General features: G+C 42.8%; 1 long non-coding RNA gene across 1 annotated transcript; it reads right to left on the bottom strand.

The window, feature by feature from the left end:
- Positions 1-2161: 2161 nt before the first annotated feature.
- LOC120097757 (uncharacterized) lies at positions 2162-20819 on the bottom strand. The gene is made up of 2 exons (XR_010059477.1): positions 20720-20819; positions 2162-13457 (listed from the first exon to the last, which is right to left on the bottom strand). It is a non-coding gene; the product is annotated as an uncharacterized LOC120097757 (long non-coding RNA).
- Positions 20820-23176: the final 2357 nt, after the last annotated feature.

Below are 23176 nucleotides of genomic sequence, written 5' to 3'. Positions count from 1 at the left end.
AATTATTTTATAATACAGACTGATATTGGTAAACTTATTACTGAGAAAATGTGACATTACTTTTACTTAAAATAATTTTTAATAATGAAAATGATATTTGAAGAAGCAGTCTATTTTTTAGTATAATGTAAAATAAAAATAGCTTTATGCTGATTATAATTTGTCTTTCCTTCACCTAAAGGCAAGAATGGAAAGGCTACTTTTGAATATGTTAACAAATGTCTACTTCTCGTAAGCTACCTGTGGTGCATTAAGAAAATAAATGTGTGGTGCTAGTTATTGTGGATTTCTTGTTACGGGTACAATGGCAAAGGAAGAAATTTGAGCAGCATTCTAAATGCTAATGAGAAAACAGAGCAAATGAAAACATAGTTGGAAGGATTTGAGGTTGGTTGATTTTGTTATTATGGTTGTTTAATTATTCTTTTGAATCAGTTTACTACTTTATGTGTATGAGTGCTGAGCCTACATGTATGTCTATGTACTATGTGCATACCTGTTAACTCCTGAGATCAGAAGGACGTATGGACTCCCCTGAAACAGAAGTTTATTGATGGTTCTGAACCACCATGTGGATGCTGGGAACCGATATCAGGTTCTCTGCAAGAGCAACAAATGCTCTTGGCCATTGATTCATCTCTCGAACCCTCTTTAATTTTTAAATAATCCCTAAGCTAGAGAAATGATTCAGCAGTTAAGAACACTTGCTGCTCTTGTAGGGGACTGGAGTTTCTTTCCCAGCACCTGTGTCAGGTAGCCCACAACTGCCTGTAACTGCAGATCCAAGAGATCTTACACCCTTTTGGCTTACACACACACACACACACACACACACACACACACACACACACCACATAGTTTTTGATATAAAATATTCAAAATTTAGATAGCAAGAAGCCTAAAATTTATATATTTTACATATCCTTAGGTTTAATGAAAAGTAGTTTGTGTCAGTGTCTGCTTCTTCCTCAGAAAGCTGCTTTAGATGGAAATGCTCCCCTCACTTTTTTTTAACTTTCCATGTACTGTGGCCAAAAATCAGGGTCTAACGTATACTGTTGAAGGACCCTAGGGGCTTTCACCAGCCTTACACCCAGCAGCCTCCAGTCAAGGCTGGGCCAGGTTTCATTGTCCACCCACAGTTCTCAGGAGGAGGAGGAACATTCTTGAAAAACCACAGAATGTACTGACTGATAGTCACCTGACCCTCTGGTCCCAGATAGGAGTTCGAACACATGTCATGCTTGCTAACCAATAGATTCAATATGCTTAGCCAATAAGTTTAAACTGTAAACTTGGTGATGTAACCTGTACCCCTAAAATGTATAAAAACTGCTTGTTATAGCCATTCAGATTGCCTTCTAGTTACTTGCCATGAGGGGCTGATTGAGGGTCAAACCCAGTGTGCTGGAAAATAAATCTATTGTGTTTGCATCATTGCATCAAACTCTATTCTCGTGTCTCACTTGGGGAGGTCTCCTGGTAGTTGAGAGTCACTTTGAGTCTTATACTGTGTGCATGCTGAGGAAAGCTACAAGCAAGAAAACCTAGAAACGTGATGCCTAATAACATTGACGTGTGAAAAGAAAGTTAAAACAGCGATGGGTATTTCTTTAACTGTACTGTAAGGCCCAAAGTGAGTCTTAAGTACCGGGAGACCCCCACCCCCTCAAGTGAGACACAAGAATGGAGTTCGATGCAAACACAAGAGGTTTGTTTTCCTGCGCATCACGTCGGGGGCAACCTTCAGTCAGCCCCTTGTGGCGAGTGACTAGAAGGCAACCCCAAATGGCTATAACAAGCAGTTTTTATATATTTTAGGGGTACAGGTTACATCAGCAAGGTTACAGTTCAAACATATTGGCTAAGCAGATTGACCTTTGAATCTATTGGTTAGCAAGCATGACATGTATTCGAACTCTATCTGGGACCAGAGGGTCAGGTGACTATCAGTACATTCTGTGGTTTTTCAAGAATGTTCCTCCTCCTCCTGAGGACTGTTGGCGGAGAATGGAACTAGGCCTAGCCTTGACCTGAGGCAGGAAACTGGTACTTGGCCTAGTGTTGACCTGAGGTGTAAGGCTGGCAAAAACCCCTAGGTTTGTTCAGTACCAATAATTATAATTAAGAAAATAGTATAAATAATTGGTCTTGGGCAAGAAGAGCTTAGAAATGTCTTTAATAGTAATATTGGTTAATAAAAGTTGCAGCATAGCATATCAATGCAGCAAGCTCTATTTTCACATTTCTTGACAGCTTACCTCTCTGGCCGAAAAAAAAAAAAATCCAACTGGCTATTCATAATCTGAACCGGGGTAGCAGAAGCCTTGTTCTGAAGCAGTTTGTTTTCTCCTCCTTCACAAGTATTGGAAAAGTGGACTGCTCAATAAAGCAACCCCCAAAGGCAACCAGGAGGGATGTCCAAACCAACAAATATAAAAAAGTAAGACAGTGTGGGTCCACCAAAGATCGTGATTCTTATATTCAAAGATACAGAAATGTTTAAAATGCTTGTATTCATTCCTTTTGCATTGCTGTAGCAAAATACCAGGCAGAAGCAACTTTTTTTTAGGATGAATTTATTCATATGAGGTATGTCTGTAGTTTGAATTGTTGACTACAGTATCAGCAGAGGGCTAAGTGTTGGCAGGATTTTGGTATCATTTCTACGGCCTATCCTCAGCTTTATATTGGTAAATGCTTGTCCTTCCACACCTTCCCAAAACATGAAAGTCAGGCATCTCTCAATGCCTTCGTCAAGCTAAGAGATGTTCTGGTGTTGTTTTACTGCTGATTGGTTGTAATAAAGAACTGATAGCCAATAGCTGGGGCAGAAAGTATGAGGGTGGAACTTCCGGGCAGGGAGAGTGACTCAGGAAGAAGAAAGCAGATCCGGGAAATTCAGAGTCAGGTACAAAACAGAACGGAAGGGAGACCGTAGCCGAGCAGGGAGGTGGTGGGACACAGCGCTAGGAAGTTGGATTAAGTTAGAAAGTGGCTGAAAGACTGTAAATAGCCTAAGCTTTAAACTGTATTAGATGTCTCCACGTCGATATTGAACCGCTGGCGAGTCTGAGAAAGTCCTACAACTAAAAAAGGAAGGCCTTATTTATTTATTTATTATTTAAGGCTTTGAGGATACAAACAGTCATCGTGGTAGTTATGAGGCTGCTGCTTGCACTTTGTCCGCAGTCAGGCAGCAAAGAGAGATGAGCACTGGCGTTCAGCTTCCTTTCTACTTTGGTTCAGACCCCAGCCCATGGAATGGTGCTGCCTATTCTCAAGGTGGTTCGTCCCACCTCAATTAACTGAATCTGGAAACCCATTTACAGACATGCCCTGGGGTTGTCTCATAGACGACTCGAAGTCCTGTGCGCCTGACAGCCCTTGTGATGCCTTGTGAAGACTTCCAAGGTTTACCAGTTAAAATTATCAGTGATCCGAAATGGTGCAAACAAGCAGATGCGTACCCTGGAATGGGAAGTCAGGGACACAGAGAGTCAGAAAAATAATCGGGAAAATCAGTGTGACAGGAGAAAACACCATCAGCACGATAGAGAAATTTTGTGAGGAAATTAAGGTTGGGGGGGGGGATGTTGGAAATGAAAACTTTAATGACTCAAAAACAAAACAAACAAACAAACAAACAAACAAACAAAACCAAGAAAAAGTATCTGACACTGAAGACAAAGTTGAAAGAATACCACGTTTCTATGACAGTAAAGAAAGTAAGCAAGTCAGCATGCATGTAAAACAAATCTATAATCTGACTAAGTTTCCTAACAATCTTCAGAATCCAAGGACAGAAGTCTCTAAGATAATAACTAAAGGCATCAAATCCATCCAGTTAAATAACAGAAGAAAATTTCCTAGATGGCTATTCTAGACAAGAGGAGTAGCCCAGTTTGGTGCCTCCATTGTATCCTTCCTTCCATTGTTTAGAGAAATGAAATTATCACATTTGGGGCAGCTGCATGGGCTGGAGAATAAATCAGACACAAAAGACAAACACATGTTTTCTCTCATGGTGTCTAGATTTAAGGTGTGTGTGTGTGTGTGTGTGTGTGTGTGTGTGCGCACGCGCGCTCACACACGCACGCTCGAGCACGTGCGCACGCTCGTGCAGGAAAGAGTGAGCAAGCGAGGGGCCCTGGGGAATTAGAAAGGGAACTAGGAAGGGAAGACACTTTACAGTAGAGTGAACAGGTTAGTGTAATGGAACGTGGGCCATGAAGGAAGGAGGGACTACTCGTTGGGGAGGAAGTCGGACATGAAAGGGCAATAGGACAAATAAGAACAAAGTATGGTAAATATGTATGAAAATGTCACATTGAAGCTCATTATCTGTATACTAAGCAAAATTTAGAAAAAATAGAATCATGTCTGTCATGCTAATGCAAGTCCTGTGATTATGTGAATCATAAAGACATGCTAGGGGAAAAAAAAAAGACAAAATAACAAAAAGACCAAAAGGGGTTGGGGATTTAGCTCAGTGGTAGAGCGCTTGCCTAGCAAGCGCAAGGCCCTGGGTTCGGTCCTCAGCTCCGAAAAAAAAAGAAAAAAGAAAAAATAACAAAGACATGCTAGGGCTGAATGATGAAACCAGAGCCATACCAAAGGGCTGGGATTCCTCAGTTAGGAGGATTCCCCCAGTCTCCCAGTGGTCTGTGTCTGCTTCAGTCCTCATGAGGGGGACTTTTCTCTGGGCAGAGATACCTGGTCAACTGAGAAAGCAGCCGAAGGGTTAGCTAGATGGTATCTGTTATAAAACTACCAAATATGTCTAAGACAAAGCTGCACTGGGAATATTTAATCTCTAAAAAGCAGTTACCTCTATTTTCTGTGCATCGCTGCTCTTCTGGAAATCCGCTGGAAGAGAGAGTTGATGTTATTTAAAAACAAGGCAGAGGTACAGCTGAAATTTGACTCTCAAATGGCTTCACAAAACTTTCAAGAAGCGTGTTCAACTGATAATTTTTCTCATGTGTGTCCAGTGATTTTTGAGCAATATTGACTGGCATGGTTAGAATGTAAGATGCCCTGTTCAATGACTCCAGCAGGTGGCGCTGTCTTAAAAGGTTGTGGATGCTGTAGAGGATAGGGTCTAGCTGACAGAAAAAAAGGTTGTTTTGGGTGGGTCCCAAGGTTAAAAGCCTGTAAGAATCATCAAATGTGAGTCTTTTCTATCAAATACTGTAAGAGTTGTATCTAGGACGAGGAACTAAAATCTTTTTATCTCTCCCACCTTGGTAAGACTTTTTATATACTTTTTTTTTTTTTTTGGATAAACATTTGATATACATTTTAGGAATTTAATGGCCTGGAGCAGTGATCCTTTTCTCCTTGGAAAAGTGACCTTTTCCCTTCTTGATTTCCTTTGTGCCAATACTGTTCAGACTAGGCAACTGAATAAGACTGAGGTTGGACACTAGCCAATGGGGAAGAGACATAGCGACCACCTAAGTTAGAATAAAAGTCAAATGTATTTCCTGTCTCAGAGCATTCACATCTCCCCAATATACCTTGTTGTTCAAGGGTATAGTTTGTCTTGTCTAGACACTTGTTTAGAATGATGTTTGTTTGTGTTGTTTCAAACCCAGGACAAATGGCTGCCAGGTTTTCCCAGCATCCCTCACTCTCTACATGTTACAGGGTATGGCTGGCATACCTCGCCCCCTGCCCCCCACCCCCCATGCTAAACTTTCCAGCCAAGGAGCTGGGCTGCCCTTCCCCCAGAGGTTCTTCCTGTATAATCCAGACATTTACTCTCCCCTTTTGTTCCTTTGGCCTCCTGGCTGCTGCACCAAGTTCTCCTCTGTCTTTCCATCTCTTTCACACATAGTTCAGGTTCGTGACCTTACTGGACTCTTTCAGATGTGTCTGTCTCTGGTTGTGTTCTTCCATATATCTATAATAGACTTTCTCCTCCACCATCCATAGGAGAAGTCATGCCTTTTCCTTTCCTTTTTATTTTTATTCTGTTTGTTTGTTATTTGTTTGTATCTGTGTCCATTCATGTGAGGTCAGGAGTTGGTTGAGCCTGGTCTCTCTCGATTGTGCCTCTGTGTTGTATATCCCACATTAACTGACCAACAAGCTTCCAGACAGTCCTCCTGCCACAACTCCCTCCTTGCAGTAGGAACACTGGGATTAGAGGCACAAGCTACCACATCTGGCCTTTTTCTGTTGGTTTCAGGGATTGAACTCAAATTGTCAGGCTTGCATAACATTGCTGGATGCCCCACTTCCCTGCCTCCTAGCCCTGCCATCTCTCCTGTCTCTGCCTCCACAAGGATGAGGATGGGAGTCAGCTACATGGTGGATAAGCAGCTACATGACAGGGTAGGGTGCTTGGGAGAAAGAGTGAGAAAGTTTGAGGTACCTCTGAGACACATGAGGCTCTGATTGGTGTCTGAAAGGAAAAGAAGAAAGAAAAAACAGAAAAGAAAGAATAAGCATTATCCCTTTCTGAGTCTCAGAATGAAAGACAGAGTCAACCCCATGGTGGTTCTATAGCAACTGCACCAAGGAACTGCACTGCATCCTGGAGAGGAAAAATACACGATCTCATTAAAAAGATAATTATTCCTCCCATCTCCTTAGCATGGCTTACTGTGAACCTGCCTTCCTGGGAGCAGTTGCTGGGTGAGTGACTGGCGCAATGGGGTTAACTCTTAGGAAGGAAACAGAGGTCTGTCTTCACCTGGAGGTAGATGCCATTCTTTACTGAAAAGCTTCCCTGACACCATTGGAAAAGGTAACTCTAAAATCACATAGAAAACGGGGAAGCAGATCCAACCCATTTCTACCACAAAAACCTGTGGATCCATTTCCAAAGCTGTTCACATGAAGGGATTAACGTCTGGACTGGAGTTTCAGTTTCTACCCTTAAATATCCTCCTAACTCCCTTTGCTTCACTATACACTGGTCAGAAATTCTTCTGCTCAGGCTGCCATGACTTACTGTAAAGACTGGGAGCTTGCACAGAGTATGGGTGCTGGAGGTCAAACTGGATTCCAAGCAGTCAGACCCAGTCACGGGCAGTCTCACTTTCTCCCCCAAGACTAGCTTACTATGGCGTCTCAGTTTGGGTTTCTATTTCTGTGAAGAGACACCACCACCACAAAAACTCTTACAAAGGAACACATGTAACTGGGGCTGGCTTACAGTTCATAGGTTTAGTTCATTATCGTCATGGCAGGAAGCATGGTGGCATGCAGCAGACATGGTGCTGGTGAAGGAGCTAAGAGCACAGAAAGCACAAAGAGAGTTTCACTGGGCCTGGCTTGAGCTCTAAAGCCTCGAAGTCCACCTCCTGAGGAGCACTTTCCCCAACACGGCCACACCCCCTAACAGTGCCACTGCCTATGAGCCCATGGGGGCCATTTTCATTCAAACCAGCACATGTTGGCAAGAAGATCAAGAAGTTTTCTGATGTCTTTTCTTTTCAGAAGACATCAGTCCAACTGAATTAATATTCTACCATATGACTTCATTTAACTTTACCTCCTTAACAAGTCATCTTGGGAGTTAGAATTTGAGTATGTAAATTGACAGGAAAATCACAGTTCCATTCATAGCAGAGGATCTTTAAAATGCTACCATTGGGTCAAGCTTATTCCCTATTTAAGCCCACCCCCATTATTATTCTGAGATGAATCCGAACTCCTGATTAACATACAAAGGTCCACTTTATCTAGCGTTATTCTGTAACACAATTCTAGGGCCCATGGTTCCCATCAGTACAGTAAAAACACTGATGGTGGAGGCTATCGTTAATTCCAACTTGAGGGTTCTAATAAGTAGGTAGGTACCTGTTCTCCTAAGACTGGTTCAGATGTCCAGATGGGCAGCAAGACACACACACACACACACACACACACACACACACACACACACACACACACACACACACACTCACACACAGAGGCAGAGGGGCACAGAAGAGTTTATTGTGTAACTGAGGCCTCCCAGGCAGGACACCGGCTGGGTCTTTACTGTGGCCAGGAGGTGGGACTGGCAGGCTGTTTTATAATTTGGATCTTGAGTGGCCCCCAAAGCCCAGCATGCCGAAGGCTCAGTCCCATCCCTGACCACAGTAGGAGGCTGTGGAAACGGTAGGTGGGACCCAGGAGAAGGAGGCTAGCTCATTGAAGATACCCTAGAAGGTGGATTGGCCTTACTTCCCCTGTGCAGGGGGCAGTCCTTTACTCCATGCTTCTGCCATGCTGTGCTATGCAGCACCCCAGCCTACAAAGCCGAGGAAGCAGTGGCTGATTCACAGCAAAGCTTCCCCCTTACGTCACGGTCGGGTTTTGTCACAGTGATGGAGAGCTAATGTATGGCGAGAAGCTTACGTGGCTTTTAGAGTCTACCAGCACGGCAAAAGTAGCATTCAAGGAGAAAGGCTGAGGCTTGAAAGCTCTTGGCAGTCAAAATTTAAAAATGGAATCAGCTTTCTTATCGATTCCCTCTTTCAGTTGCTGCTCTTATCGTGATGGAACACATAACAAAAGCAACCTAAGGAGGCTTTGTTCAGTTCTCAGCGACATCATGGCGGAGACATCATGGCGGGCAGGAGCTTGATCTGCTCCCTGCGTCTGCTGTCAGGAGCCGAGAGATGCATGCTGATGCTTAGCTCGCTTGCTCCTTTTCGCTCAGCTTAGGATTCCAGTATACGAAATGGTGCTCCCCACAGTTAGGGAAGGTTTTCCTACTTCAATTAGCTCCCCCAACAGATGCACTCAGAGGTTTGTGTCCATGGTCATTCTAAAGCCCATCACACTTACAGTCTAAGTTAATCCTCTCACTGCCCAATCTTGTTTGTCAAGAGATCTTGACTAGTTTTGCCCCTTTGTTCTTTCATACCATTTTAAGGATCAGCATGTTAAGGTCTATAACAAGCCATTTTTAGACATGTTCTTATCTTATGTGTGTGGAGATCAAAGGACGACTTGGGGAAGCTGGTTTTCTTCTGCCAGTATGTGGGGCTGGAAAGTCAAACAGGTTGTTAGGCTTTGCCTGCTAAGCCATATTCCTGGCCATATTAATATTTTAGCACTATATTTTTTTATAATAGAGAACCATTAAAAATAGTACATGCTAAAACAGGCAGCATGACACACAAGTCCCGGGAGGAGCTGGCAAGAAAATAGCACAGAGGCTCCAGACCTGTACCTCAAACCTTTCAATTGATTACAGAATGGACTGAATCTGCTGCTTCAGATGAGGCTGACAGGCCAGGCCACAGACAGGCCTGAAGTCTCACAGGTCCACCGCAGGGGACATTGTTGTTGTCTGTAACAGCTGATGGTGCAGAATGACTCCAGGACTTTGTGTCTGGACTAACAGAGCATTCAGAGTTGCCTGTGGGGGTCGGTGGTCTGCTTTTCTTCTTTCCCCAGACCCCGTGGTTCCATGACTGCTGAGTGGAGTCCAGTGGGTACCTGTGCAGGTTAGGTTAAGATTTACATGGGCCTTAGTTATGGCTGTGGTCCAGGCTGCACTGGATTGAGGAATCTGACATCTCTAGGATATTGAGTCTTTCTATCCAAGGATAGCTTATTATCTAGCCTAACTTTGTTTATTCTTTAATACAAAACAAAAGCTAAGAAAAATAATTTTCTCTCTTCAGGGCTTCAAAAAGGTTTATTTATAGGTATGTTACATTTTCATCATATTTGTAAAGTCCTTGTATATGAAACTACATTTTCAATTTTTGAGTTGAAATTTGGTTTTGAAATTCTGTTACTTGGAGATTTGATCGACTTTGCTATGCACCAGGCACACTACAAAGGCAGTTTGATACCCAGCTCACTCTCTAGGCCTGCAGCTCTCAAGTGGTCCACAGAAGGCATGGCATTGGCCGGCATCTGGTTTTACTTGTAGTTTCAGGGATGGAGGGTGGCTTGCCCTATTGTGAGGGCTGTGTCCTTTGTGGCTTTTATGTTCAGGTTAACATTTCCTTGTTTTCTGGGTGCTTAATCTTGATCATATGAAAATATGTTTATAAAGTTTTAAGTATTAGCCAGAGGACATAGCCCTGAGATTAATCTCAACTTGGATATGGTGCAATATTATTCATGCATCTGATACCATAAAGTCTAAAACTTTTTTTTACATTTAGAGAGGAAGAGAGAGAGAGAGAGAGAGAGAGAGAGAGAGAGAGAGAGAGAGAGATGTGAATACATGCACATATGAATGGCATGTCTGCAGAGAACAACTTTGGGAAATTTGTCCTCTCTATCTGACGTATGGGTTTCAGACATTGAATTTGGGTGGTCAGGCTTGGGGATAAGCCTTTATCTACTGAGCCATCTCAATAGCTCCCAAACTCAAAACAAACCTTTTAAATACTTTGTGGCTTTCTAAAAGTTTCAGATTTAGAACACTTTATATTTCAAATTTGATAATTATGGATACTTAACTGATAGAGTCTATGCTGTTATCACATTGTATATAAATGGTATTTATTCTAGAAATATGACATTTTACATTTTAAAGTCAGAGTAAAACAGAGAAATGAATTATGCATCCATCCACCTACTCATTATGAAAGCTCTCAGTTAGCGGACTAGAAGGAATATAATCTGAGAAGTGCTGTGTGTGACAAGCCCCAAGCACAGCTAACATTTGGCACAGAAATACCGAGTCTCTTTCTTAGATCAGACTAAGACCAGGATGTCTGCTCTTAGCTCTTCTGTAGACTGTGACCCCTGAAGTTCTAGCCAAGGAACTTAGGCAAGAAAAGAAAAGCTTGGAAACTGAGAAAACACTGCTTTAAACATTAAATATGGAAGAGATTTCTAAACTCAAGATTTTTTATCAAGTGTAGCCCAGTTTTGCTAGATGAATAGCTCCCGAGGTAGGGGCATGTAGAAAGAACAAGGAAATTAGAGTGGTGTGTGTGAGCCCAGAGATAACTGATGCTTGGAGACCTGGCTGGGGAAGCTGCCTTCTGCAATGGGCAGCAGTTAATGTAGAAACTCATAACTGGCCAAAGTGCTGAGAATAAGTGAGTGTTGAGAGCTCAGTCCTGAACAGGAGACACTTCCTTCAGGCTCAGGAAACACCCTGGACAAAAGGGCAGGAAGAACGTAAGAGCCTGGGCTGTCTCTAGTCCCATGGAGCTATTGGCAGCTAATGGTTGCTGGGGTCTTAGGGGTGCTGTTTTCTTCAGTGGTGTGGCCACTGGTAAATTTATAATACCCCATACCCATGCTTATGTAAGCACCCCTTACTAAACTTAGGTGGGGACACGAGTGGATGGCACAGTGGAAAATCACTTGCTGTGCAAGAGTGACTATTGGGAGTTCGGATTTCCAGAGCTCATTAAAAGACACGTAAATGACAATCAGGCATTGCGACTCACTTTATAATTTCAACACCCAGGAGACTGCGACACAAATCCCTGAGGCAAGCTAGCTAGCTGGGCCAACCAAATCAGTAAGCTCTAGGTTCAAGAGAGAGACTCAGCTCCAATATGTAAGGTGAACAGGTAAGGAAGACTCTGCTATCAAGCTCTATTCTCTACACATATGTGGGTGTACCCCATGATGTGTGCATCCCATACACATGAAAACATGCATATATACACAATGGCACAATATGCACTCATATGCAAAAATTTTAAAATTACCTTGTTGATATTAAAAAGAAAAAATAGGAGGGAGACATATTAGAAATAAGGATATGTTCAGAGGGAGTGGAAAGAGAATGAGGGAGCAATGAGGGGCAAACAGGACAAAAGGACATATATTTTTGTATAATTGTCAAATAATAAATAAACTCATTTTTAAAAAATAGCATTTACACTATGCATGCCTGTGTAGAAACTATTAGAACTCAGCTGTAGGAAAGAGCAATTTTCTTCATGGTTCATAGAAGTTTCCTGGGCAAGGGATATTTGAATGCTTGATCCCAAATTGATGGACCTGTTTTAGAAGGATTAGGAAGGTGTGGCCTTGTTGGAGGAGGTGTGTCACAGGAAGTGAGTTTTGAGGTTTCTAAAGCCCATGCCAGCCTCCCTATCTCTTCCTCCTCCCTCTCTGCTATGGATCAGGATGCAAGCTTTAAGCTGCTGCTCTTGAACCATGCCTGCCTGGCACCTCACCTGTCTGTCATAATGATCCCAAACTAATGCTTCTGAAACTGAAAGTAAGTCCCAAGTGGATGCTTTCTTTAATAAACTACCTTGATCATGGTGTTTCTTCACAGCAATAGAACAGCAACTAAGACACTAACCAAATCATATACCAAATATTAACATCTCAAACACACGGTTAATTTAAAAAGTCAATGATTTGCACACAGTTGTTTTTTTTAAATAGTTGTTGAAATCTTGTATGTGTTTTACTCTTATAGAACTTCACATGCAGACTGATTGCATTTCAGGTGTCCCATAGCATCTGTGGTGGGTAGCTGAGCCTTAGTTACCACAGATGTAGTACGACGTCACAGTGTTTCTGAATATATGAAAATAGGAATCAAAACCAGGCTTCTCAGGGGTTGGAGAGACAGTTTAATGGTTAAGAACACGTACTGCTTTGCAGAGAACTAGGGTTCTGTTCCTAGCACCCATATGGTGGTTCAAGCATGTCTACCTCTAATTCCAGGGGACCTGATACATTCTCTTGACCTCTGCAAGCACCAAGCACACACATGGTACACACGCATGCTTTCAGCAAAACACTCATACAGATAACATAAATAAAACAAAAAAAATACCTCACACACAAAACGAAACCCAGACATCAGACATCTCAGTTGACCATGACAGCATAGCACATGTGCTAGTACCTGAAAGGCTGAAGCAGGAGAATTATGGAGTCCATACCAACTGGAGATGCATAGTAAGTATGAAGCCAGCCTGAGATGTCATATATGTTATAAGATGACATATGTTATATGTGTCATGTAATATAACCTTGTCTCAGAAAACCATCATCAGTACCATCAATCACCAACAAGATAAAACAAAGCAGTATGCCAAAGTTATTGCTGGAGAAGAACAGTGTCTTTGTTTTTGATTTTTAAGATTTTAGTTTGCTTTGTGTGGACATATCTATAAAGTGAAACAAAAAGTTACTAAATATGAAGAAATTAAACACATTCCTCAGTCTACAAAGTATTAATCTACTGAACTCACTACAGATGTCTTAGATTAATGCAACTCTATAAATATTTTAAGTGTGAACTAAAAATTTTTAAAATGAAATGCAAAATGAAAGCTTAATTTGTATAACACCAGATGCAACAACAACAACAAAAATTCCACACTGTTCCTTTAAAATTACTTACCTTGCTTTTGTGCCAGGTCCCCTCCACAGGAGCTAGACTATGGTGGGGCTCAGTTGACTACTAGCAAATCCTGATGATTCCTACCTCAATTTGAGTTGAACTGGTACACATTTCTGCTTTGAGGGTCAGAATTCCAGGTTGTGGGTGAAGCCTTTGCCTGGCAACGAGAACAGTACAGTTCATTTGTCAAAGGTGCAGATTCTATAGACACATTCTCCACTCTCGCTCAGAGTCTGAGAGAATCTAATTGTTGTTTTCTGTGCTTTAGAGCAACTTGATGTCTCTCCCCTGGCAGGAGGGGTACAAACTTTATGAGTCTGAGTTGCATTTAATGGGAAATTTAAATAAATTAGAAACAGAATGATGGGGCCAGGCAAGTTGAGTGTCTGAGCTACGCTGAGCCATGGTACTGCCACAAGACATAGGATCCTCATTCCAGAGGGGGATGCTCACCCAATGTGCAATAAATAACCCACTGTAGACCATCTCCGGTGAGCCCTCTCCTGAATCAGCTTGTTCATATATGTATAACCTTGTAATAAAATTTAACTCTTTAGAGGCATTACACAGATCACAATTCAAAATTTAAAAAAGTACATAAATGAAGAGATTCCTTGCTCCTTGAAGGCAACTCCATAAGAAAGTGTTTTCCAGAGTCTGCTCACTGTAGCTGAGACAGCTGGAGGTCAAGGAAGCATGGCAGCAGAACCCAGAGGCATTGTCTATATACTACTTGCCAATATACTACTGCCTATTTCACAGGCATGAAAAATACAAGGTTGAATCAGGTCATGAAGTATTGCTCCATAGTTTCAGAAAGCAAATGAGACCAAGGAAAGTCTGTGAGGAATGTTGCAGCCTTGGAACACACCCCACCCAAGATATGAGTCCTGCAGTCAGTAAAGCCAGAAGCCAGGAGGATACCCAAGCTTTCTGGAGTCCAGTTGATTACATGATGAGCTCTAGATAATGAGTTGCAGTATGTGGTGATTTTCCTGCTTGACTTTGGTTTTGTGTTGCTGTGGTTGTCTCTTGCTGTTCCCCAGTTCTTCCATTTTCAAATGAGAGCATTTACTCTGGCCATTATTTGTTGGAAGTAGGTAACTTGGGTTTAATTTCGTAGGAGCCCACAGTTGAGATACTATTGATTTGTAAAGTTTTGAGATCATTAATGACTATAGGAATTTTTGGCTTAGAATAGAATGCATTTTACAGTGTAACACTCTCATGAGCTTTTGGGGACAAGAGGTGGAATTTATGGCTTAAAGATGATGTATTTGTGTGTCAGGATGAGAAAAGGTAGAATTGTGGTGGTGAGTGTTATCACCTTGACAATCTAGAATCACATGGAAGATAGGTTTCTAGACACACCTGTGAGAATTATCTTGATTCCATTAATTGAGGTGAGAATGCTCTCACTGTAGATGGCTACTACATCCCTTGCCTGAGATCATGAACTGTGTGGGTGGAGAAAGGAGCTGATCAGCAGCATGCATTCTAGCTCCTGCAGCCTTGACTTCCCCACCTTGATGGACTGTAACTGTGAACTTTGAGCCAAAATAAACCCTCTCTCCCTTAAATTGCTTTTGTCGGAGGATTTTTATCACAGCTACAGGGAAAGAGGCTAAGACAGTCAGGTAAGTTTTTCCTCAATCTTTTTTGAACCACACATCTCTTTTGAGAATCAACTTGTTTAACTAGCTTCCCACTGCAGCTATCGTCTGCAGCCTTTTGCAATTGTAGAAAATATTGCAAACAATGTCTTTATAGCATTATCATCTGCCTCTGTATTAATGTGTCTGTAGGATAATTTCCCAGTAGACTTCCTTAGTCCTTTGTAAGTTGAGAGTTCATCCAGACTCCCCTCAGGACACTGTGTTTTCTGTAATCTTAATCCCTCACCAGCAGTGTATTTTCCTGTTTTTCTTTGCTAACACAAATTTAAAATAGTGCCCTGGTTCTGCCTTGCACTTTGTCCTGGATGGGGCTCAGTACCTTTTTAAATCTTAGGCTCATTTGAATTTGTTAGGGAACTATTTCTCCGATATCAACATTTCTAAAATCTTTTACTGTGATCCAAGAATTCTTGAGCCTTCTACACTGGAAGCAGAAACAACCCGTGCCTGGCTCTTTCCTTTTTCCTTCAGTGTTGGGAATGAACCAAGGACAAGCACATCTTCTAACTCTAGCTCCATTCCCAGCCCCCAGAGCTGTTCTTTCTAATTGATTAGTAGTATTTTGCTCCCTTCAACTACAGAATCTCTCTAGGAAGCTGAAACCACAAGGACCATTTCTGTTTTGCACAGTTGTTCAAAATTCTGCATTGCGCTCGGCTCTCATAGAATATGCACCAGGAAGGTTTTATTTTACCCTCTTTTGTCTTGGTATATTTCATTTTCTTTTTAAATAATTGTGGCTTTGGATAAAGCCTTGGATGTGTTCAAGAAAGATGAGACTAGAAAGATGGTGACAGGGAGGGCGATCAGTGGCTTTTGTTTTGTTTTGTTTTGTTTTGTTTTTTCCTCCTGGGTCTGCTGGACCATTGGCTAATGTGAGAGAACTCAAAGCTACATCCCATCAGAGTATAGCTTATGAACTATTTCTGGAGTGTTCAGGTCACTGACTCTTCTTAGGCACCATGCAAAGAGACTAGGACAGGGAGACCATAAGTTTAAGACCAGCCTGTGATACATAGAAAGTGTCTCTAAACCCCAAGGGTTAGGAGTCTAGCCCAGTTAAAAATGCAGACCTAGAATGCACCAAGGCCCAGGTTCTTTCCCTAGTATTCTGCAAATTTGTGTCCTGCTCTTTAATGATTTGATCCAGTTAAATATTATATGGGACTTTTACTTTTCTCACTCTTTGCTATATATGAAAAATATTAATTTTTTAATTCTTTTAAAAATTGAAATGATTTCATATAATTGTTAATGAATATGGAGATATATGTCTGTTTGATAAGTAGTCTGACTCAGGCTTTAGTTAATTTACTTAGGAGTATGGGTTCTAAGGACAACACACATGCTTTCTAAATTAAATAACAATAAAATAACTAAGTAGAAATAAGCAAATAAGTTTTTAAATTAATAAACTGTGGAGCCAGGGCAAGGGAAATAATCATTATTTTTTTATTTGCATTTTTGTCAGGTTCATTTCTTCTTCATATTGTACAAGATCTCTCTTTTATCTCAACAGCTAGGTGGAAAGAACTCAATAGATAAAAACCTAAAACCCATTTCAAGAATGACATTTTAACTCAAGGTACACAGCCACTAAAGTATGTTCTAGATACCTGCTAACCTACACACTGTTTTTGTGAGGGGTGTTAAGGAGCCCTGGAATATCTCAGGGCAGGGAGAAAGAGATCACTCTGAAGAACCCCCTCAGATGTGCGTGCAAACAGGTCAAGGTATTTTCTGAAGGTGCCTCAAAGGGCACAGAGCCCTTACCCATCTACCCAGAACTGAAATTTCTGAGCTAGATAATTAGAAAAAAGACCTCTCAGCAGGACTCATGGAGAACTTACTCAAGACGTGTCTAGTCAATATGACAGAGTCCACTTACTGAGACAAGAAGATTGCCATAAGTCCAAGGCTAGCCTGGGCTACGGAGTGAGCTCCTAACTAAAAAAAGGAAAAAATAGATACATGAATTGAGGCATTCAATGAAGGCTCCAGTTAAGTTGCAGTGAAGAAATTCCTTTGACGCTTCAGTGCTTGTAGCTGGATGGGGAACTTGCATATGCAGGGTGTTTATGATCTTACCAGAGATGGGGTGGTGGTTTTTTTTTTTTTTATCTATGCCAAGGCAGCTATAACGTTGACATCTTTATAAACAAACAAAAGCACTAAGGAAGTATAAAGAAAAGGTGGTGAAGTGTCTGAGTTAATATCCTTGAATTAAAGGTTGCTTGACCTATCAGTGCAGCCTGTCTGGTGTGTGGTAGGCACTTGGTAAACATTTGCTGAATCCATTTATGAAGAAGCATTGTCTCTTCCTGTGGATGCCACACCTGGCCTCATTTCCTCAGATGACATAAGGGAAATACCTATAAAATACTCCACAAATAATTTCACATCTTCTTGCACTGGACAGAGAGAACAAAGGGTATACAGACCACCACCCTCGCCCCCACCCCACCCCAGCCAGTGACTTCAAAAGCAGCTTAAGGGAAGCAGTTGAGAGAAGGACCCGAGGGGGCGTGGATTCTGGAGAAATGTGGCTTCTTGCTGGGTTGACTGCCATCACCCTTTTCTTTTCTTTTAAATATTAATCCCTTAGTATTATTAAGCTTTAATTAACAATGTATGTATACTTAAGATGTACAAGGTGGTGTTTAGACTTGTGTGTGTGTGTGTGTGTGTGTGTGTGTGTGTGTGTGTGTTCATGATGCTGTGGAGTTCTTCTGTATCTCTGAGACTGTGTGGTCTCTGAAGACGTCTCTTCATAACCTTCCATCTTCTCTCCCACCTTGACTCTCAACTCCACTTACCCAAACTCCCTTCCTTCCTTCCTTCTTTCCTTCCTCCTTCCTTCCTTCCTTCTTTCCTTCTTCCCTTCCTTCCTTCCTTCCTTCCTTCCTCCTTCCTTCCTTCTTTCCTTCCTTCCTTCTTTCCTTCCTCCTTCCTTCCTTCTTCCCTTCCTTCCTTCCTCCTTCCTTCCTTCCTTCTTTCCTTCCTTCCTTCTTTCCTTCCTTCCTTCCTTCTTTCCTTCTTTCCTTCTTTCCTTCCTTCCTTCCTTCTTTCCTTCCTTCCTTCTTTCCTTCCTTCCTTCCTTCCTTCCTTCTTTCCTTCCTTCCTTCTTTCCTTCCTTCCTTCCTTCCTTCCTTCTTTCCTTCCTTCCTTCCTTCCTTCTTTCCTTCCTTCCTTCCTTCTTTCCTTCCTTCCTTCCTTCCTTCTTTCCTTCCTTCCTTCCTTCTTTCCTTCCTTTCTTTTTCTTGACAATGCTGGGGATTGAACCTACGGTATCAAGCATGTGAGGCAAACATGCTCTATCACTAAACTACAGCCCCAGACTTCCATTCTTTACTTTTGAAGTCACATGTTCTTTTACATTACATTAGGAGTCTACCCATATGTATTCCTGTGAGAAATAGGAAGGTACAGCCAGCAGAAAGAAGTGCTATCCTTGATGATGTTTCTATTTGGTAGCTGTCAGAGTACAGCAGCTTGAAGGACATGGAGGAACCTCCCTCATCAACAATAGTTCACAAAACTAGAAGTTGAAGCACTAGGATTTGTTTGTTGGTTGAAAAAAAGAATGGGATCTGAGTCTGAGGGAGCCATGAAGTCTAAACTGACTGGGAGACCACGAGCTTACAATTTAGCTGGGCTTGCCAGGCACATGGACAGGAAAACACCACTCAGGAAATCAGTCTCTTCTAAGGGATAAGAAGGAATGCAAGGCTTACCTAAAAGTGTGTGCTTGCACAATGGCCCTTACGTCATCTGTGCTCCTCCTGTGGTTTCTTCCTCACAGGTCCCTCTGACCATTGCCCACCCTATCCTTGAGAGGGTTTTTTATTTCTCTGTTGGAGATCTTACTGTTGTCTACCCTGTGCTCTGTAGAGCTTCTGGTAAGTTAATAAATTCTGTGCACTCAAACCAAGAGGATACTATAACCTTATACACTACTAAAGGAAAGTATGCTAACTTGTAAAATATCTGGGACAGTGTCAGCACGTAATACATTTGATTGACATTTATTATTATTGTAATTATTAGTAGAAGCACTAATAATAAGTAGACACTTGGATATCAAGTTTCTTTATACTATAATTTGATACATTTAATAGATAATTATATACATACATTTTGCATACACTTTATTATTTTCTCAGATTGTATCTGTTTACTGTAAGTATTTTAAATATTTATTATCTGTTTTCTTTTACATTTCTAAACATTATTTACTTTGTGTGTGGGGGTGTGTGCACATGTACCATGTGTATGTGAAGGTTGGAGGACATCATGTAGGAGTCAGTTCTCTCTATCCATCATATCAGTTCCAGGGATTGAACTTGGGTCTCCAGGTTTCCTGGCAAGTGTTGTTACCTGCTGACCATCTTTCCAGGCCATGTGATCTATTTTCCAAACTGTATTCCAGAAATGTTAGACGAATTAACTTTTAAATCAATATTTGAAAAGAATGCCTGCTCACTCCACTTTTTTCAGCACTAAGGGTTGTCATTTAAAGGTCTCAGTGGGAAATCATTAACATTTTTTATTATCTTTTGATTTGTTTGTAACTCTGGGAATGAATGAAGGGCTCCTCCCACGCTACTCAGCCATCTGCCACAGCTCAGTCCTCACTGTCTTAAACTAGAAGAGGAGACAAGAAATCTCTCAAGTTTATATTTACTTACATCCAATCTTATATGTGTTAGCATTCTGTCTAAGCTCCACCCCCACAGTTACCTGGCAACAGCCAGGTATGCCTGACTCACTATAAAAGGGGCCGCTTGCCCCTCCTCACTCTCTTGCTCTTGCTCATCCCCTTTTCCCCTTTGTCTCTTCTCTCCCCATTCCCTTTCCCCTTCTCTCTATGTGCTCATGGCTAGCCTCTCCTCCTCTCCTCTTCCTCTCTCTCTCTCTCTCTCTCTCTCTCTCTCTCTCTCTCTCTCTCTCTCTCTCCTCTCCCCTCCCCTCCCCTCCCCTCCCCTCCCCTTCTCTCCCCTCCTCTCCTCTCCTCTCCTCTCCCTTGTCTCATCCTTCCATTAAACCTCTCCACGTGGAACCACGTTGGCTTGGTGTGGTTCATTCAGACTCAAGCTGAGATTTCTACCCAACATTGGTGGCCCGTACGGGGAGAATTGACTTCCCCATGACCATGCCTGGCCTGGCCCAGTGCCCCATTGCTGTGCGCCGGCCACAGCAGCAGCTGGCAGCAAGGGGGACAATGGCCCTTCCCTTCCCTTCCCTTTTCCCTTCCCTTCCCTTTTCCCTTCCCTTCCCTTTTCCCTTCCCTTCCCTTTTCCCTTCCCTTTTCCCTTCCCTTCCCTTTTCCCTTCCCTTTTCCCTTCCCTTTTCCCTTCCCTTCCCTTTTCCCTTCCCTTCCCTTTTCCCTTCCCTTCCCTTTTCCCTTCCCTTCCCTTTTCCCTTCCCTTCCCTTTTCCCTTCCCTTCCCTTTTCCCTTCCCTTCCCTTTTCCCTTCCCTTCCCTTCCCTTCCCTTTTCCCTTCCCTTCCCTTCCCTTCCCTTCCCTTCCCTTCCCTTCCCTTCCCTTCCCTTCCCTTCCCTTCCCTTCCCTTCCCTTCCCTTCCCTTCCCTTCCCTTCCCTTCCCTTCCCTTCCCTTCCCTTCCCTTCCCTTCCCTTCCCTTCCCTTCCCTTCCCTTCCCTTCCCTTCTCTTCCGTGTACCTTCGGCGCTGCTACAAGCCACCCAAAATCTCTACCACATATCCCAGTCCTCCTCTGCTGCACCTTCTAGGCCTCCACTGCGGCATTCGACCACCACCACCTGCTGGCTGCTGTGGGACTCAGGACTTCCACCACTTGAGTTGCTGCTGCAGCTGGCGCACACAGACTTCTACGTGAGCTGCTGTTCTCTGTGATTCACCACGTGGTGCTAGCTCTTGCCACATTGGTCACTTTGGACAGGCCCTCACCAACCACACAGTTTCACTTTTCCTTCTACCAGACCGCTGCTTAAATTCCCGCATGAACACTGGCAGATTGATAGCCTTATTCTTCCAGTTGGCAAGCAGGACCCCTGATTTCCCAGATAGGATCTGGCCAGCCTTTATGGGATAAAGGGACCTCCTAGCTAACACACAAGATAAGACTTCAATCATTAGGCAGAGATTCTCTCGAAAGCCTTTCCTTTCTCCCCTCCTCTTCCAGAATCTCGCAGCTGATCAGAAAATACCAGGCCTGGGTAGGAATGCTTTCTAGTATGCTCCCAGGAGTCTAAGTGACGACTCAGACACCTGGCCTGGCAGAGTGTTGTTATTGAATTACCCGCTGGGACACCGGTATGGATAATTCAATAACTTCCCCCAGTGGGTAATTCAATGTCTCCAAATGTACTGCCAGACTCACCATTGGGATGTTTCCTGGAAAATTTCAAAACTCTAAAACTAATGACTCACCTGAGGACATCAAAACTGATACACCTTTACAATAATGTCTGGACTCAGTATTTATTAGACAATGGTTCAAAATGGCCACATAATGACATTCCTCAATTTTATGGGATCTTCATACTCAATACCAGAGGTCTGGTAAATGGAAAGAGGGCCTTTATGTTCAACCCCTCTCTGTGTTTCACTTCCTGTGGCATCTACTGTGGTAACCCAAGGCCTGGGTACTGGCTGGTCAGTCCAGCACTGTGATGCCCTACATGCAGCTGCCTGCCAAGGAGAGTGCCCTATTCAAGCATGTGCTGGCCAGCAGTGACCTACTTGACCTCTGTGCACTTTCTTTACCTCAGAGCTTGACTTTCCATGATGTACATATGGTCCTTACTAATAATTTACTTCCTGAGGAAGGCCTGTAAGTTTGGGAGCAGGCAAGAATACATGCAGACGAGATCCATCAAATAGATGGAACATATCCAATTGGACCTGAGGCAGTACCTGATCAAGATCCCTGATGGAATTGAAATTCCACAGGTGGTATTTTAGCCAGAGATAGATTCATAACCTGTCTCCTGACTGGTCTTTGCAGGGCAGCCTTAAACCCAGTGAAATTTGAAAAAACTGCAAGAGGTCATCCAGGAAAAACAGGAAAACCCATCCCAATCTTTAGAACACCTTACAAAGGCTTTATTGCAATATAGTAATCTAGATTCTAATAACTCAGAAGGTAGGCAAATTCTGATGATCTATTTCTTTTCCAAGAGCTACCCCAACATAAAAGACAACTTAAAAAGCTAGAGAAGGGACCCCTAACTACACAGGCAGAAGTCTTGGTGTTGGCCTACAAAGTGTACTATGGAAGGGATAAGAAGGCTCACAGACAAAAATACAATATGCTGGCAAAGGCTGTCTGACCAGTCCCAGCCACTGCCCCAGACTCCTGATCTTCTAAGGCTAAGAGACTACCAGGCTCTTCCTACAAATGTGGTCAACAAGGTCACTGGGCAAGGGCTTGCCCGAACTTCTGCAAGGAAGGGGACCATGCCCTAGGTGCCATCAAGAGGGGAGGGACATTGGGCTGTTGATTGCCCTTATGTTGTACATGACAGAGGGACATCACATCCAGATAATCCTCTGGCTGATCTCCTAGGCTTGGCTATGGGCCAATGAAGGGGTCCGAATTCCCTGGACCTGACCACTATCATCACCAGCAGGGAGCTCCAGGTAACCATCGTCGTATGTGGGCAGCCCATCTCCTTCCACTTAGACACTGGGGCCACTTCTCAGTCCTAATGGAGTTTTGGGGACCCACTTCTTTTTCCCATTTCCCTATTGTCCGGGTAGAAGGCAACCTTACCTTCCTCACCAAACCCCACCATTTGGTTGCATTTTAGGGGTATACCTCTCACACAGTTCTTTTTGGTAGTGCCAACATGTCTGGTCCCCTTATTAGGAAGGGATCTTCTAGTAAAGTTGGGAGCCTCTATTTCCTTTGCTCCCCCCATTTGCCTACACCTAGGCTCTCCAGCAACCCCTCTGCTCCTTCTAGCCAGTTACCCTACTAATAATACGGACATGTGGCTTCCTTTACCAGCTTCTCAGGTAGACCCCGAGTCTGGGAGGTCCAGAATCCCTCTATTTCTAAAGAAACAGTCTTTCCAAGTAGGATCTGGAAAGTGCTTTATCTGTCTTTTTGGTATGGCAAACTGTTTTAGGACCTCTGGGATGCGTTTTGTAGGAATGCTAACCTCCTTAGATTGCAATAGAACCACAACCCTTGATACTTCATCTCTGCCACAAT

This window comes from Rattus norvegicus, chromosome 17 (assembly GCF_036323735.1).
Source record: "Rattus norvegicus strain BN/NHsdMcwi chromosome 17, GRCr8, whole genome shotgun sequence".
Lineage (NCBI taxonomy): Eukaryota > Metazoa > Chordata > Mammalia > Rodentia > Muridae > Rattus > Rattus norvegicus.
The sequence above is the reverse complement of the archived record's forward strand: the minus strand, read 5'-3'. Positions and strand labels throughout refer to the sequence as shown.